This window comes from Cervus elaphus, chromosome 13 (assembly GCF_910594005.1).
Source record: "Cervus elaphus chromosome 13, mCerEla1.1, whole genome shotgun sequence".
NCBI classification, from domain to species: Eukaryota; Metazoa; Chordata; class Mammalia; order Artiodactyla; family Cervidae; genus Cervus; species Cervus elaphus.
In genome coordinates this window covers 35,801,036-35,817,090 of record NC_057827.1, presented here as the reverse complement: position 1 = coordinate 35,817,090, position 16,055 = coordinate 35,801,036, and the positions used below count along the sequence as shown (strand labels likewise).

Below are 16,055 nucleotides of genomic sequence, written 5' to 3'. Positions count from 1 at the left end.
CCCTTCTAAGCAACTGCCCATTCATTTACCTTTTCTTCATAACCAAACTACAAAGATTATTCTAGCCACTGCCACTACCCACTCAATCTGAAATACACAGTAATCTGTTTCTATCCCTAACTTACTCTACGGACTATTCTCTGATACCCAGTCATCTCTAACTGCTAATTTCAATGAACACCTTTTAACAGTCAATCTGTTTTGTTGCTAACTGGCATTTGATGCTATAAATGATTCTTCTTCCACTGTTTCCTGTTTACCTCTCTTGTTTTATTTCCCCGTCTCTGTATCCATTTCTTTAGATATTGGCCCCTTTCTCTCTCTCGCACTCTGTATGTTTTCCTAGTGGTCTCTTTCAGTCCCAGTGTTTTAATAACCACTTATACTGATAAGATCTACAACCAACTCTAAAATTTCAGGCCTGTATCTTATATGGCAAAGAAGATTATCTTCCTTTGGTGTGCCAGAGACAACTCACACTTCACACATATAAAACTGAATCCATAATCTTTTCCTCAAAGTCTATTCCATCTCCTATGTTTTCTATGTCAGTTGAGGGTGCTCTACTCGTCACTCAGCCCAAAAACCTGGGCGTCCTTTCCAGCATTTCCCTTGCCCTTCTTTCCATGTTCAATCCCTTACCAAAACCTAGTTGATCTCGTCTCCTCTTCTATGTTCTCATGACTACTGTCTCGGTGAAAGCCTTTATTTTTCTTGGCCTGAGTACTCTTAACAACCTCCTGCCTGTTGTTCCTGCCTCCAATCTGTTTCCATACAGCTGCCAGTGATCTTTCTAAAACACAAATCTAATCATGCATATCATTCCTTGTATAAAATCATTCAAGAGGCGACCCACCTGTCTTTGGATGATTTTTACTTTTTTCTTTTTAAAATTCTCTGTTTAAAAGCATAAAAGTTATGCTTGTCTGTATGCTCAAAGTCTGAATGTCTTGCAGTAAAGATATGTTATTTTATTATTAGAATAAACAATAAAACTTGGTCCCATAATAGTGAATGACCACCTTTAAACTAGTTTGGGAATCAGAAAAAGGAATCTTGATATGTTTAAATGAACTAGAACACAAAAAGTATAACTAAAAAGAACATATTAAAAAAACTAATGTCTTCTCTATGTTGAATTCTTATCTGTAGCACCCTCTATTTGTTCTCACATGAAACATCTTACAAATTTATCCCTTGAGGGAATAAGATTCAGCTGACTTGCCAATTAAGACTAACATATAGATAACAAGTGCTCAGTTAAAAAAATGCAGCCCTGACCTTCTTTTCTCTTTTAAGTACAGGCATACTTTGTTTTGTTGTACTTTGCTTTATTGCAATTTGCAGATACTATGTTTTGTTTTGTTTTTTTACAAATTGGTGGTTTGACCTTGTGTCAAGCAAGTCTACCAGTGCCATTTTCCCAACAGTATTTGCTCATTTTGTGTCTCTGGGTCACATTCTGGTAATTCTTGCAATATTTAAAGCTTTTCCATTATTATTATATCTGTTACGGTGATCTGTGATCTCTGATGTTACTGTTGCAAAAAAGATTATAACTTGCTGAAGGTTCAGATGATAGTTGGCATTTTTTAGCAATCTTTTAAAATTAAGGTATTATTTTTTTTTAGAAAATACTATTGCACACTTTAGTCAACAGACTACAGTACAGAATAAACATAACTTTTATATGCACTGGGAAACTGAAAAATCTGTGTGCCTTGCTTTGTTGCAATTATCATAATATTGCGCTGGTCTAGAACCAAACCTGCAGCATCTCTGAGGTATTCCTGTAGATCAAATAGCCTATGTCCAGGAAATAAACACAGTTTTAAAGAAAGGAGATGAAATAAATTAGTATCATAAGATTTAATGCTCAAGATACATAACTACTTATGATGGAGCTTTCTATTAATTTTTGAACTAGGAAGATTATTTTCTATTGTATTATATTTAAATACATGCTTGAGGTTTTAAAATTAACAGGTTATCAGAGTAATTTCTAGTCTCTCCTATAACCCTTTAAATTACAGTATCTATGTTTTTTCCTGCAATGTATTTCTGTTGTAATCAACCTCAAAACCTTTGGAGTGCAAATGCCATTCACCAGTTTTATACATGCATTACCAAGTAAGGCAGGAGAAACTGTTAAACCAACTGAGATCCCACGATGCCAGTTAAATTTTTTCTTCTTTCTAGGCTCCTCAACATGAGAACACTATTGACACAATTGTAGTAAAGCAGGTTCTAAGTTTGGGGTGATGTGATTTGCTTGAAAGAGAGAGCAGAGTGTAAACAGATTATTATAGGTCATAGCAAAGTAAGTTCAGAGATACAGCTACAATTTATTTCTTATTATGTGCATTTATTAAGTATTGAAACGATAAAACACGTAACCCAGGCAAGAGTTGGACCCACCAGGTTAAACATGCCTTCCCTACCTGCTAAGAGGGCACAGTTTGAAAAAAAGAAAGAGAACAATTTAGTTACCACTTTAATACTCAGGAGGTAAAAAGCTCAATCATTACACTTTATTCACTGCTTTCTAGAACAGTTCATAAAATGCCACACTACTGAACCTAAATACACTTAACCTATTTGAAAAATAGTGTTCTGAATTTGAAATCTTTGAACTCAAGCTTCCTACTAGATGATGATCAATTGTTAGCTAACAGGATATTGTTCTTGATATGTAAAAATGACTGCTGTTTCACCATTGGTGAAAGATTTTCTAATGTTTAAAAACAAGGATGCCGTTATTCCAATTCATCCTTAGTCTTCAATCTAGCACCCCTGAAGCACAGTATTTATCTATAGGGCATCAGTCTAAGGTAAGGTACAAACAGAGATAAATTCCAATCCTAGGCACCAGAATTATTTTTACTACATGATCAAATTAAGCTACAAACAGAAATTGAGTTGTAATTTCTAATGTGATAAGGTTTTGCTTAGCCAAGTAAACATTAAACTCTACAGAATGGAATACAACTCTATGGATGGTGACACAGACATAGAAGATAAAGACTGTAAAGAGTATATCTACCCTACTCTTTACCATTGAGAATGCTTTTAGACAAGACTGCTAAACAAGTAAAAGAAGATAAATAATTAGTAAAGGCTGACAGCTAGAAAGATATAGTTGACCCATGTCTTTCTTGGTACAGTAAAGGAATCTATACACTGTCTTCAGTATCATGTATTGCTAGAGAAAGATTTTAATTAAACACGGGGGAGAAGAAATTGGCCAATTAGAATTCTGCAAGTAGTTTGTTTTGCCAGAAAATTAATGGCTATAGCTGACACTGTCTTTCTGGCAAAATAAAGCTGCTCTTTCCCATTTCAAGAAATAAACATAAAAACTACTCTATTACATTTATTTAATATAGTCTCTAAATTGGCAATTAGCTGGAGAAGGCTGTTTTCACATATGGCAGAGTTCCCTGTACTTAAAGGCTCCTCACCCCTTCTATACCGATAATGCACCATATTTGTACACTGCTATAGTACTATAGAAAGAATTTCAATATTCCTCATATTCTTTCACTATCTCTAGAGTCAGTGATTTACATTTCAAAAACCCAAGAAAGAACCTGCAATAGCAACCAGAGGATTATGAAATTCAGAAACTTACTTAGTCATACCTGTCAGCAAACATTTATACATTCTTATGACTTATAAACTCCCAATTTCATTGACCTGAGAACAGCTATGAATGTCTAGTAAATCCACAAATATCAATAACTAGATGAAGCTTTTAAAAATTATTGCATTAAGAATTAATAAGTTTGTTAAAGGCAGAATTAATAATAGCAATAATAATATGATGATGTGAGAAACGAGGCACTCAGAATTTTCATTCTTCTTGTTTTACTCCTTTCCCCATCCTCACCCTGAACCTGCCAAAATGCATAAGAAACATTCATCACGCTTTTTTCAGTTTATGGGTGAATTCTAAGTATGGTACCAAGACCTTATAAATAAATAAGAATACTTCATTTACTATACATTAAGAAATAAAAGTCCCTGAAACATTTTTTTAAAAAAACCTATAGTTGACTAACAGTGTTGAGTTAGTTTCAGGTATATAAAACATTTTCTTTCGAAATGAAATTTATGCCTAAAATTGCTAGCAAACATTTTTTTCATATGTTTCAAGAAATTCTAGTGGCCAAAAGCTCTTTCAAATTGTTGGACTTCTTAAAAATAAATATATTAAAAAAAAAAAGAAAAAACAATTGTTGGACTTACAATTGTATATCAAACACACAATTAAGCATCTCATTTTACTGAAATTAGCTTAAAACAATTAAATTTTTAATTAAAAATTAGGTCTAAGATGAAGGAAAAAATGCAAGCTAACAAAATGTAGAATACTCTGTAATAGCAAATCACAATTGCTCTGTATATTTTATAAAACATGTATGAAGACATTCATATTGTAAAATGTGGTCATTTTTGCTTTATCGTGATTAAAAGGCATGTCATATACTTACTGTGGCAGCATTATGGCATACTTACATGCCTAAAATAGCTAATAACCTTTATACAAACAATGTTGTCAATCTCTGCAGTAAGCAAATGCAATTAAACCACCTTTCCTTTGTAGGGCTCTAATGTTTAAAAAAAAAAAAAAGGAATTCTAGAAAAGAAGACAAGTTATTTAGCCAAGACTGCCACTGAGAATACTCTGCCAAGTTTCCAAGAGCTCCAACCTAAGAAATGCAGGTAGGTGTATTCCTCTGTGGGGGCTTAAATGAAATCTGCCCACAACTGCCAGTTTAGCTTAGCACATAAAATATACATCACTGAGAGGACAGGCTGATCATCAGAAACTGTCTCCAGGCATTACAATGATTACATGGTGCCTTTCTCACAGAGTAATTCTGAAGAAATAAAGGATTAAACCAGAGAAAATAAATAATCCCTCCATGCTCCCAGGGTACAGGGCACACCTATGAAACGGTTCCTGACCTATAGAGTTTACCTAAGGTGGCATGCTATCTTTTCTCATTCATCTTGTATTTATCAAATGTGTAATATATACCAGGCACTTAGTTAAGACACCAGGACTACAACAGTGAACAGTCTCTGCTTTCATGAAAATTATGGTGTGAGGTGAAAGATTAAGCACATATACCAATGAATACAATTTTAAGTTGTGAAAACTGCTAGGAAGGAAAAGAACAGAATGCTATAGAAAAACAGTGGGAGATGTCACTTAGACAGAGGACCCCTCTGAAGAAGTAAAGTGTGAACTGAATGTTAAGTAGGTACATTCCACACTGAGGAATTAGGACTTGGTGCTTTGGAAGAAGTGAAAGAAGGCTAGAGGGGGCTGGAGTATAAAGTGATCAGGAGAGAGCAGCAAGTAAGCAAGCAGGGACTACATCTTGCACAGATGTGGGATTATCTTAAACATTTGGGTTTTCACCAATGTAAGAGCAAGGCTTTTAGGAATTCCAAGGAGCAGCATGATATGATATTTATGCTTTTTAAAGCCTCATTTTAACTTCTATGTAAAGAATCGACTGACAAATAGTAAGAATGAATCCAGGAAGTTACTGTTGGGAAGTCACTGGAACAGTCTACCACAGCATGGTGGTGGCTTAAAACAGGACATGGCAGTGAAGATGTAGCATATAGAGTGGATTTGATATATTTAGGAGGTAGAGTTAAGAGAATTTTGTAGTGGTCTGCATGGTGTGCGTGTGTGGTAGTAAGAGCTCTCAAGAATAATACCAAGATGTCCAACTGAGCTATCAGAAGATATATACGGAGATGAGATTTATAGAAATAGGAATACTGGAGATGTAGAATTAGAAAAGGATCAAGAATTTAAGACTGAGTGTGTACTTTTCTTGATCGGTATTGCTAGAGGTCTATACATTTTACTGACCTTTTCAAAGACCGACCTCTTGGCTTTGCAGATATTTCCTATTGTGTACTCGTTTTCTGTTTAATTAATTGCTACTTTTTAATAATTCCCTTCTACTTACTTTGGGTTTAATTTGCTGTTCTTTTCTGGATTTCCTGAAAATGATATTTAGATCACTAGTTTTTGACTTTTTTCTCTTCTAATGTAGGGCTATAAATTTTCCCATCAAGTATAGCTTTGACTCATTCACATATATTTTGATATATTGTATTTTCATTACTATTCTGTTGCGAATGTGTTCTAATTGTGCTTTATTTTTTGATCTAGTGGGTCATTCAGAAATGTATTTTGGGGGGAGTTTGCTAGCTACTATTTTATAATCCATTTCTTACTTAATTGAACTATGTTCAGATAACAGTCTGGATGAGATTTGTTAAGACTTGCTCTATGGTCTATCATAAGATCCATTTTGTTAAAAGTCCCATGTACACTTGAAAAAATATTTTTTGAAGCTATATTACTAGAATTAGATATATACAGATTTATATTCTCACATTTCTATAATTATGAAGTATTCTTATTTCTAGTTATTCTTGTACTCATGTCTATTATGTATAGATGGTGTAGTCCTCTGCTGCTAAGTCACTTCAGTCATGTCCAACTCTGTGCAACCCCATACACAGCAGCCCACCAGGCTCCGCCATCCCTGGGATTCTCCAGGCAAGAACACTGGAGTGGGTTGCCATTTCCTTCTCCAATGCATGAGAGTGAAAACTGAAAGTGAAGTCGCTCAGTCGTCTCCGACTCCTAGCAACTCCATGGACTGCAGCCCACCAGGCTCCTCCGTCCATGGGATTTTCCAGGCAAGAGTACTGGAGTGGGTGGCCATTGCCTTCTCAATAGTCCTCTAGGGAATACTGTTTGAGAGCCTCAGCTGTTTTACAGGTCCTTTCTTCCTTGGAGGGACCAGAATTTTAATGATTGCTTGTCAACATCATGAGATAAAAAAAAACTTCACTCTTTCTTTTTAGAGGTTAGCTTGCTTAGCTTCTGCTCTTCAGCAAAATCACTTCTAGATGCTTCCCTTCCCTACTAGGATCTTGACCTCTCAGTCCTGGTCACTGGGGATCACTAAACTCCAATTTTTATGTACTCAGCCCCATGAGAATACTTGCTTCTTTGCTTATAGCAGGAATCCTCTGCTCAGTTTCATAGGTTCTTGTTCTGTACTATACATTAAACAAATTCTTGAACAGGAAAAGAGAAGCATAGAACATAAGCATGCTTCTTTGAAGTTCCCTTGGCTCCATGACTTTGATGGCTGCCTCAGTAGGTCTCTGATGTTTTCGTTATTCTTTTTAAAAAATGTGTCAAAAAAAAAAAAAAAAAAATGTGTCCTCTCATGTTGTTCTCAGCAAAAGCATTAGTCTGCAGCAACCCAGAACCTCAGCACAAGGAGAAGTCATAGCATGGGCTCCCAATCAAAAATCTACTGCTTATTAGTTGTATGACCTTGGCAAGTTATTTGACCAAAGTATTTAAATATTCTGAGTTTCAATTTTCTCTTATGTAAATGAAAATAACACCATCTCATAAATGTTGTGAGGATGTGAAGATTAAAATGTCTATAAAATGTTTACTAACAAAAACACTTTAATGAAGGCATGCAGTGTGCCAGACACTTTATATAGATTTAATAACTTAATGTAGATATAGTTACTATCTCCAGTTTCTTTTTTAAGATCACATACTAGTAAGTGATGGAGCTAGGATTTGACTTTAGAGTAGGTTTCTTACTAATTACTCAATACTTCTGTAATACTGCTTTAGTATTGTGCCTGACACCAGTATCTGCTCAATGAATGTCAGTTATTATGACACAGAAAATAAAAATGCTTCAGAAATACGTGAGTCACATAAAATTTTCTATTTTTTCTTGATTTCTCCTTTTTTTTATTTTGGCATAAACATTCTTAGAGCATCTTTTAATATATTTTAAAAGAAGCTGTTGTGAAAAACTAATGTCTAATAGCCTATTGAATGAATAGGTAATAATTTGCTTAACTATTATTCTATTTTTGGATATCTAGAAGGTTTCCAGTTTTAAAAAACAGTATAGATATCAGTGCCATTAACATTTTGTCCCTTTCACTATTTTCTTTATTTGAAGTATTTTCTCAGTATAAAATTCTATCAGTGGAAATTTGGCTCAAGACTGTGAACATATTATTATTGCTGACACAATAGCTATATTGCTTTTGCAAAGAGCTGAAGTAATTGTGGTATCACTGGCAATAAAAATGCAAGGTTTGTGTTAAGAGAATAGGAATTAAAGTTATGAAGTACAGGAATGAAGGAAGTGTGGAGATGGCATGAGAAAGGAGATATAAATTTTGAGGCTAAGAAATGAAAGTGGAGTATCTGGATACTATTTTGGGGGCAGCAGGGGTATTAGTTTCACTTAAAGGATTAGGGATAGATGAAAAGGGCTGGGCTTTGTTGAAAATTCCAAATACTCATCTGGGATACAGATAAACACTATTCAGGTATAACTTATAGATAGAATATCTGATACACTAGGGTTCAACTTGATCTTCAGTATCACTTCTTATTCTAACCTATCACTAAATATTTAGTAATTTGGTGTGTGGATCTTTATTATTATTGTTTTAAAATACACAGAGAAATGATCTATTTTAAGGATAGCATATTAAATTATGAAAATTATAAATTACAACACAACCACATAGATGGTTGTTTCTACTTGGTTCAGTTTAGCAAAGTGTACTAGGAAGCAGGAGGCTGATCTAGGGTCCATTGTGTCACTGTATTTGGTATGTAATTCTGGGCCTAAATTGCCTTATCTATATGTTGGGTTATTTTACCTGATTAAAGCTGAGCATTTGAACATGGCATCTCATTTTATATTCCTGATCCTAAATCTGTCTAGTGAGCAAACTATACTGAATAAAAATGAAAAAAATCTCCCTTTCTTTGCTATCATGTACTATGCTTTTGAGTATCTCACTAACCTGGTTATCAGTTTCGAAGTTATTATTTAAAAAGGTACTCTGGGCCTCTTTGAGGGCCAATAAAAAAGTAAAAAAGAAAAAAAACCTTTTCTGCTAACTGCTTCATTACATACATATGTAAGTGCCTGATTGGCCAAGTTCTGTTTCAAATTTCACTTCCAGTTTCTATTAGCCCCCAGTAAGTTTTAGTAGTGACTCTAAGAGATCACAGAGTTTGAGAATAATAACTGGCTGCATTCAAATCCTGTCTCTTTCACTTACAGGTCAAGTGACCCTGGGCAAGTGAACTAGCCGCTATCTTCTCATATGCAACATGAAGTTAGTTAATACCTAAAACACCAAATTATGAGAATTAAGTTAGTTGAATGGGAATTGGAATTATGACTAAATATAGGCTAAATGTGAATACCATTTAAGAAATAAGCAGAACACCACTGAGTAACAGTAGTTTTGGGCTGATTCAAATTAGGGGCTGGTTTGATTCCTAGGGTCCTTAAAAATCCATATTCTTTAAGGAAGCTATTCCAGATGAGGGAGCAAATATAAAGGCTTTGAATTCCTTCATGCTCGCACAGATGCCAATTCCATAATACAGAAACACCATAATGGAAGCAATAATCAAAGAAGAATAATTTTATGCCTATCCAATTAGCCAAGAATTTTTGCTGGTGAAATTGTGGTTAAGACAACACACTTGTATATTACTGGTGATATCAAAAATTAGTATAACCTTTTAGAGAAATAATACAGCCTATTGTATCAAGAACTATAAAATACCCATACTCTTAAAATGAACAATTTCACTCATCTTATTCTAAAAAAATAATTCCAATAAAGAAAACAACTATGGTTTTATTTAATAGGGCCTGGCACATAAAAGGTACTCCAGCATTTCTTCAAATGAATACCTTCATATATACTAACTTCTCCAAATCATTGCCCTTGGTTCCTTTCCACTATGATTTAACTACTTTTCATCATATGGGGATAGTTTTAGAATCAAATCTAATATTTCTGTCTAGTCTCTGTTCTCCATTCTCCAGTAACTTCATTGTTGATTGCTATCAGACTCCCTATGATACTTTCACCCTCTGAACTAAGCTGACCTTCACACTGAAACCAGGATGACCACATACCACATCCTTGACCCTATCAAGAAAAATTCTGAAGCTTCCTTCAAGTTCCTAAAATGCTGTTCTCCCTTGTCAATACCCTTCTAGTCTAACCATTCACCTCACTGCCTGCTTCATAAGAAACATGATAGCCAGAAACCTATCCATCCTCACCTGACCTGCACCTAGACACTTACTTTTCCCTCTAGAATGTGAGAATTATCACATCCTTACAACCCTAGTGGCTCAGAAAGTAAAGAATCTGACTGCAATGCAGGAGAACCAGGTTCAATCCCCGGGTTGGGAAGACCCCCTGGAGAAGGGAATGGCTACCCACTCCAGTAGTCTTGCCTGGAGAATTCCACGGACAGAGGGGTTGCAATGAGTTGGACACAACTGAGCAACTTTCACTACTTCCTTGTTCTCGCCCCATCCAAAAATTCAGAATCTTCAAGTTTAGGTATATCCCTCTCTTTAAAGGTATAATTCATATCCCATAAAATTCACCCCTTCAGTATACAATTCAGTGGTTTAGTATTGGGTTTGCCAAAAAAGCTCATTCTGGTTTTTCTGTATCATCTTACTGGAAAATCTGAACCAACTTTCAGGCTGGCCCAATATATTTGTACACAAGCTTTTAGTATCATAGTTATGTTGAGCAACCATCACAGAACATTTTCATCATTCCCTCAAAGAAACTCCATACACATTAGCAGTCATTCTCCATCCTCAGCCCCCAGTTCCTGGCACACTAATATATTAACTTTCTGTCTCTATGGTTTTGCCTGTTCTAGACATTGCATATAAATGGAATCACATGTGGCTTTTTGTGTCTAGCTTCTTTCCCTTTAGTGTAATATTTTCAAGATTCATCCATTTTATAGCATGTACCAATGCTCCATTCCTTTTCATTGATGAATAATATTCCATTGTATGACTATCCTGCATTTTGTTTATTTATTCATCAACTGATAAACATTGGGTTTTGTTTCTATATTTTGGCTCTTACAAATAAATGCTGCTAGGAACATCTGGGGAAAAGATGTGAACCCATTTCTAGTTCTCTTGGGTATATAACTAGTTGTGGAATTACACAGTAAGTATCTCCTTGTATCTCAATCTATTCTGTCTCTGAGTTCAGACAGCCTGGGATATCTCTCAAAATGCAAGTGACTCTACAGTGACTCCCCACCCCACCTTCACTGAAATACCTTCAGTCTTCAGAATCTGTACATATTAATGAAAACTTAGTAATTTCCAATTAAATTGAGGATGGGTTCTTCCCAATTAAATTGAGTTCCCATAGGTCTCATCATATGCTATATGATTATTTATATATATATATAAAACACTGGGTATAAGTAGTGGACAAAAGTTATTGATCAGTTTCATCTACCCCAATTGCCAATTCAACTCCACAAATATTTACTGAATACTTATGATGATGTGAATGGCTAGGTAGGACAGCAGACACAGACAGTAATATCGTGTAGTCTGCAAACTTTTATGACCATTCATGAACTCTACATATGACAATAACAACAACAGAAATACACAACAATATCAGTAGTACTGGATTTTAAATGCCACAAGCAAAGTACAAAATGCTCTGGAGGGTCAACAGACACAGCACATATGGTTGGGAAAATGGAAGTACTAGAGGACAGACATCAGAAAATAATTTTTGAAGCTGAAGGTGGTACTTGAGAAAGGGCCAAAGAAGGTGGCATTCTGATAGATAGATAAGGATTTTCCTAGGAAAAGACAAAGTGTTTCACACAGAGGATGAATAGCATGAACCAAGATAGAAAAGGTTGGGTACAAGATACATTTCCCCCCGCCCCGCCGCCCAGAGACCAATTTAGTTGGGAATGTGTAGATGGGTAACAAGAGAAGACTCCTGAATGTTAGGCTTAATATTTAAATAGGTTTAGAAGACTGATTCAAAAAGTCTTCCTTTAACAGTTCAAATTACTTTAGTGATTCTTTAACCTTTTCTAGAAACTCTTCTATTCTGCTTATTATCTAAAATCATGGAAATTAGTGATTTCTTCTGTAAGGAACAAAAAGTAAAATCTTGACAGCTAAGTGGGCATGCTTAGATTACTTAGATTGGGAAAGGCTGAATTTGAATAATCCTAGCACCGCATCCCCATACTTCTGGGAATATGTAAAGCTTACAACAGTCATGTAGGCATATCCCAATAGCTAGAATAATGAAGCAAACTGGGGGGTAAAATAATAGCATTCATTAAGCTCCTAACAGGCTTCCCACGTCTGGTGGCTCAGACATAAAGACGCTGCAGTGCAGGAGACCTGGGTTCAATCTCTGGGTCAGGAAGATTCTCTGGAGAAGGGAATGGCTTCCCACTCCAGTATTCTTGCCTGGAGAATTCCACAAACAGAGAAGCCTGGTGGGCTACATTCCATGGGGTGACAAAGAGTTAGACATGACTAAGCGACAAGCACTTTCACTTTTTTTTTTAAGCTCCTAACAACAGGCATTCTGCCAGGTGATTTACATAAAATATACTTGATCCATCAAATAACCCCATTTAGGTTTATGGCAAGTGAGGCTCAGAGAGCTTAAATAAATTGTTCAAGGTTACCAAGCTATTAAGAAGCTCAGCTAGTAAAATGCAAACATCACTTTTGAACCCAGGCCTGTCTGATCCCCTATTTTCCCCACGGTTCACTTTTGTTTGTACCACCAAAGGAGGTTAGAATGGTAGGGTTGTGATGCATGCATGGATGAAAAGGGTTGAATATTTAACACAGGGACTTTAATGGTCTGGGGAAAAATTCAACTGAAATATTAAAAACTGGGTTTAGAATGCTTAGAGATCAAGACCAAAAGAGATCAAGTTTAGGGCTGTTTCTTGATTCAGTTTGAAAAATGACCAACTACAGAACTTATTTAGGAATATCAAGGGAGCAAAATTCCAGTTTTGATTTGGAGTATACCTGCCTCTTGAGAAACCTGTATGCAGGCCAGGAAGCAACAGTTAGAACTGGACATGGAACAACAGACTGGTTCCAAATAGGAAAAGGAATACGTCAAGGCTGTAATACTGTTACCCTGCTTATTTAACTTATATGTAAAGTACATCATGAGAAACGCTGGGCTGGAGGAAGCACAAGCTGGAATCAAGATTGCTGGGAGAAATATCAATAACCTCAGTTATGCAGATGACACCACCCTTATGGAAGAAAGTGAAGATGAACTAAAGAGCCTCTTGATGAAAGTGAAAGAGGAGCATGAAAAAGTTGGCTTTTAAAGCTCAACATTCAGAAAACTAAGATCATGGCATCTGGTCCCATCACTTCATTGCAAATAGATGGGGAAACAGTGGAAACAGTGGCTGGCTTTATTTTTCTGGGCTCCAAAATCACTGCGGATGGTGACTGCAGCCATGAAATTAAAAGACACTTACTCCTTGGAAGGAAAGTTATGACCAACCTAGACAGCATATTAAAAAGCAGAGACATTATTTTGTCAACAAAGGTCTGTCTAGTCAAGACTATGGTTTTTCCAGTGGTCACGTACGGGTGTGAGAGTTGGACTATAAAGAAAGCTGAGCGCCGAAGAATTGATGCTTTTGAACTGTGGTGTTGGAGAAGACTCTTGTCCCTTGGACTGCAAGGAGATCCAACCAGTCCATCCTAAAGGAGATCAGTCCTGAATGTTCATTGGAAGGACTGATGCTGAAACTCCAATACTTTGGCCACCTGATGCGAAGAGCTGACTCACTGGAAAAGACCCTGATGCTGGGAAAGATTGAGGACAGGAGGAGAAGGGGACGACAGAGGATGAGATGGTTGGATGGCATCACCGACTCAATGGACATGGGTTTGGGTGGACTCCGGGAGTTGGTGATGGACAGGGAGGCCTGGCGTGCTGTGGTTCATGGGGTGGCAAAGAGTCGGACATGACTGAGTGACTGAACTGAATTGATACTCCAAGAGAATATGGATATTTGTCTGTATTCACTGATGTATTTCAACTTCCTAAAACAGAGACTATTACATAGTAAGCACTCAATAAACTTTTCTTGAAATAATGAAAGGTCATGTAAGGGGTATTCTCATTTGAATACTCTTGATGGCCCTGAGATGACAGCAGTACAGCAGGTCTAAGAACCATTCATGTTGTTAGCATATTCCCTTTCAACTCAATGGCAAAAATAAGCAACTATCAAAACAACAAATATACAAAAAAGCAATAGTTGTAAAACAAAGAGCATGATTTTACAAAGAAACATAGACAAAAGAATGAAAAGATCTTTTTGCATTAGAGATAGCATCTAGCACTTCCTGGATAATCAAACTTCAGTGAGAGAGGATCCAGAATTTTGACCTACTGTTTTATTTCAAACTGCTATAAGCAGTATATCTAATGACTGCTCTTTGAAAAAGAAAATGGTTATCTAATCTAAATATTATGAAAAAAGGGACAATCTCTTTTTTCTTGATGGCAAGTAATGGAATGAAATTCATTTACTTAAAGAAGCAACAGAGTACACTTAACAAAAGTCTTTATTCTTCTAATTTTGATAATATGTTTCTATTAGAACATGAAAAGAAAACTGCAACAAAGAGCTGTAAGAAGAAAAAAAAAGTCTTTGGAAGACAGCAAGCTGCTCTACAAAAACACTTAGAATAAAAGCAGGTTCCATGAACTTCCCTCTATTTTTCACAAGGTTTTCTAATATTTCTTCTTTGATGGAACCAGTGAATAACTGCCACTTATCACAAAACATCTTCTTTCAGGTATGTGCTTTATAAATTGCTTTCTTCTGAACGGACAATTCTTCAAGTTGCTCAAGTCTCTCAGTTGCAACAATTTTTCTTATTTCTACTATACTGCATTTCTTCCATGGAATGGTATAAAGACCAATTTTAAAAAGTCATTTGCTTTCCAAAGATAGTTTCCTAAAGGCACTACTACTGTATTTCAATCAATATTTTAACTTACCTTTTCTCTATTTCATCTAATTCCACAAGCTTTACTCACTTCAATAGTTCTTAATGCTGTAGTTTAATAGTTTAATTTGTCAGGAGGCTCATATAATATTTTCTTCTATCGTACACTAACAAGATAATGAACACGTTTTTCTAATCAATTAATTAATACTTGCTTGAGGCAGTCTACATGTTCCTAACCTTTTATTAATAGTAACACAGACATAAATGTGTCCTGTCTCCTCAGCTTTTGCAGAAACTCTGTAGTCCTTGAAAAGATAACTCACTGATTTTGGGGTCTTAGCTTTTTTGTCTTTATGTCTATAAAAGGTCAAAGCATATCTTTTTCCTTATTGTGACATTTAAGTTTTACAGTTGTTTAAACATTTTAGTGTAAATCAAATTTTCTAATAAACTCTAAACAAACTAGCTTTTGAAAAGAAATAGGATTAAAACAATCGCAAATTCTGAGGGTAGGTTAGGTGAGAACCCTAATGGAAAAAAATACAAAAGCCTTATTCTTTTCAATATTCTTGAAAGACATACAGTTCACTTGATAGATATTCTAAAATTACTAAAGCTGTTGAGATTTCATAATCACCAAATAGATTGATCCTTTCAGTACCCTCACCACCTACTAAGTATTGTGGTACTTGAAAACAAGCCAAGAAGTCAAACTGTTAAGTGTTTGTTACTTTAAAAGTAGTTTCTTACAAAACATTGAGAATCCAGGAAAATAGAACGTTCTGGTACATATTTTTTGTCCTTTATGAGCCAAATTTCCCCCCCTACTTAAAATCTGAGATGAATTTCAGGATCCCTGCACCATGCCTTAAAACCACAAAGTGTAGACACCATTTTAAAATCGGTGCTGGGTGCATGTGCATGCATGTGCATGCTCAATCGCTCAGGTGTGTTGGGCTGTCTGCGACCCCATGAACTCTGACCTGCCCAGACTTATCTGTCCATGGGATTTCCTGGGCAAGAATACTGGAGTGGGTTGCCATTTCCTACTCCAGGGGATCTTCCTGACTCAGGGATGGGACCCACGTCTCTAACAGGTTCTGTCCTCTG

General features: G+C 35.9%; 1 protein-coding gene across 2 annotated transcripts in view; it reads right to left on the bottom strand.

The window, feature by feature from the left end:
• The window catches only part of HMG20A (high mobility group 20A), a 67,387-nt gene that overhangs the window by 50,112 nt on the left and 1,220 nt on the right, over nt 1-16,055 (bottom strand). The window lies entirely within an intron of this gene.